The sequence below is a fragment of the Dipteris shenzhenensis genome, chromosome 23, assembly GCF_047967505.1.
Source record: "Dipteris shenzhenensis isolate YYH24624 ecotype China chromosome 23, Dip_SZ_1.0, whole genome shotgun sequence".
In the NCBI taxonomy this organism is placed as follows: Eukaryota; Viridiplantae; Streptophyta; class Polypodiopsida; order Gleicheniales; family Dipteridaceae; genus Dipteris; species Dipteris shenzhenensis.
In genome coordinates, this window is record NC_141618.1 from 39,244,060 (window position 1) to 39,247,206 (window position 3,147).

Here is a 3,147-nt window from a genome sequence, read left to right on the forward strand (position 1 = left end):
CAGTAGCACGACAACCTTTTCATAGCTATTTGGTTAACAACCCCTTGTGCAGCTCCTCGTATACAATGCATGGATTGTGTCTGTGGCACATGTTGACAGTCCCACTATTTAGACCTATCAATATCTCCTTCCTTAACAACCCAAAACACTCATGCTACGTTCCTCTCCTTAGACGCATAGCTGGCTTGATACCCATGAGACAAGTTGGCTCCATTTGTCTTTAGTTGTTCATGTGTCAATTTTCTCTTCACAATAGCCCTAGCCCGATTGTGCTCGCCCTTTCCATGTCCAAATTCAAAGAAATTCCATGCCATCTTCAAGTCCACTAGCTATTCAAATCTAGAAACGAAATAGAAAGGTCTTCTAGCCTTGAATTGAGAGGCTGCTCCATGCGACCAAACCCAATGCCTAGTCAGTTCCAACCCTTGATTTGATAACCACCTTTGATGTAGCATAAAGCAATGCTAGACAAAGAGGGTGTCATGCACCTTGTCATCTGAAATGAAAAAATGATATGTCTTCTTCACCTCAGATCCAATATGGACATATGCTATGTGGACAAAAATTGTAGCTTAGATAGAGTGCCAGTGTATGGAGTAAATCTTGTTTTGCTCCTTGAAAGGATAGTTCTCTGTGAAGTATACCACTGAAACAACATCATCTTCAGGAAATCTCAGCATACATTCTTTAAACTATTCAGCCTGCCACTTGCAAGTGTAATTGTGCTTGATGAATATTTTGAGGTGTCTTCATTAACCGTATAAGTTCGTTGCAATACATATCCTTCCCAACAAGGTCTTTCCTTTGCTTCTTTTTCCCCTACACCATGGTTCCTGTCTCCACATCCTGGAAGACCTTTACCATCACCTTTCTGGAAACAAAATTCATCTCGCATGGGCAGCATCACATTTTGCGGTGGCCACATTTTTTGCAGTCACCCAAAAGACACCCACGATGGTGGTAATAGGCTTCAAGAGGTTTGGGGCACAACACAGAATTCCAAAGACTAGTGACACCCAAGTTAGCATGTTGAACAACTTAGCAGCCACACTCCCCTTCACTATTTCCACATACCTTATAGTCACAGTTGCAGCATGCTCCATGCATCCCAAAACTTTGGGTCCTCAGTTGGTTGATTGTATCTTTCAAAAAACACATTTGCACATGATAAATGTAGCAACATGTGTATCTATCCTTTATCTTTCGAACGAAATAGGGCTTCAAGCACTCAAACAAGCATTGTTGAATCTTGATCTCTAGAAAAATTTCCTTGAATCGTTGGAAGAACTCAACCTATGCCGGTGCACAAAACAAACGGAGAACAATTGGATAGAAATCACTCTATGGATAGAAATCATAGCACATATGTAAAGCACTCCATGGACATACTAAGAACTTGTAAAGCAGTCACAAAGCACATACAGAGAACTTGTAAATTTCATGCAAAGCACATTACAAGTAGAAAGCAGTGGAAAATCACTCATAAAGCAGTCAAGAAAAGCCCAAGCAGTCATAAAGCACTGACAAAGGAGTAACAAGCACATGCAAAGCACTGCCAAAGCACATATAAAGGACTTGGGAAAAAAGATTTTGATATGACGATTGCTTTCAAGGACTTCAAAAGCAAATACCTACCAGTGAAAAAGAAACACTAAAGCATTGTCATAGCACTGAAAACCACATGTAAAACACTCCTCAATTAGAAAGCTGTGGGAAGCAGCCACAAATCAATGTTAAAGCACTCATAAAGTAGTCAAGAAAAGGACAAGCAATCATAAAGCACAGCAAAGCAATAACAAGCACATGCAAAGCACCCTCCAAATAGAAAGCAGTGGACAAGTTGCCACAAATCATGCAAAGCACATTGCAAGTGGAAAGAAGTGGAAAAAGCACTCATAAAGCAGTCAAGAAAAAGACAAGTAGTCATAAAGCATTGCCAAAGCAGTAACAAGCACATGCAAAGCACATGTAAAGCACATGCAAAGCATTGCCAAAGCACATGCAAAGCTCTACCAAAGCACCTATAAAGCACTCTTCAAATAGAAAGCAGTGGACAAGTTGTCATAAATCATGCAAAGCACATTACAAGTGAAAAGTAGTGGTGGTGGTGGAAAAGGGACAAGCAGTCATGAAAAGGACAAGCAGTCATAAAGCACAAACAAAGCAGTAATAAGCACATGCAAAGCACATGTAAAGCACATGCAAAGCACTACCAAAGAACATGTAAAGCTCTGCCAAAGCACATGTAAAGCACTCTTCAAATAAAAAGCAGTGGACAAGTTGCCACAAATCATGCAAAGCACATTACAAGTGGAAAGCAATGGAAAAGCACTCATAAAGTAGTCAAGAAAAGGACAAACAATCATAAAGCACTGCCAAAGCAGTAACAAGCACATGCAAAGAACATGTAAATCTCTAGCAAAGCAAATGCAAAGCACATGTAAAGCACTCTTCAAATAGAAAAAAGTGGACAAGCAGCCACAAATCAATGTTAAGGCACTTTCAAAGCAGTCACAAAGCACTTACAGAGCACTTGTAAATTTCATGCAAAGCACATTACAAGTAGAAAGCAGTGGAAAGTACTCATAAAGCTATCAAGAAAAGGACAAGTAGTCATAAAGCAAGCATATGCAAAGCACTATAAAAGCTGTTCCAAAGCACTAACAAATAGTCAAAAAATCAAGCTATCAAAAAGTTCTTCTTAGAAAGAAAGCAATGGTAAAGCAGTCTCACTGAACAATTCTTAGCAATATTTAAGAAGTCAAAAGAACATGCAAATAACATGCCAAACCACATACAGAGCTTTGATAAAACACTACCAAACTAGTCACAAAAGCAAATAGTGACAAAGAAACACTAAAGCATTGTCATAGGACTGAAAAGCACATGTAAAGCACTCCTCAAATAGAAAGCAATGTACAAGCAGCCACAAATTAATGTTAAAGCACTTTCAAAGCAGTCACAAAGCACATACAGAGAACTTGTAAATTTCATGCAAATCACATTACAAGTAGAAAGTAGTGGAAAAGCACTCATAAAGCAGTTAAGAAAAGGATAAGCAGTCATAAAGCACTGCCAAAGTAGTAACAAGCACATGCAAAGCACTACCAAAGTAGTCACAAAGCATTGCTAAAGCACTGACAACCA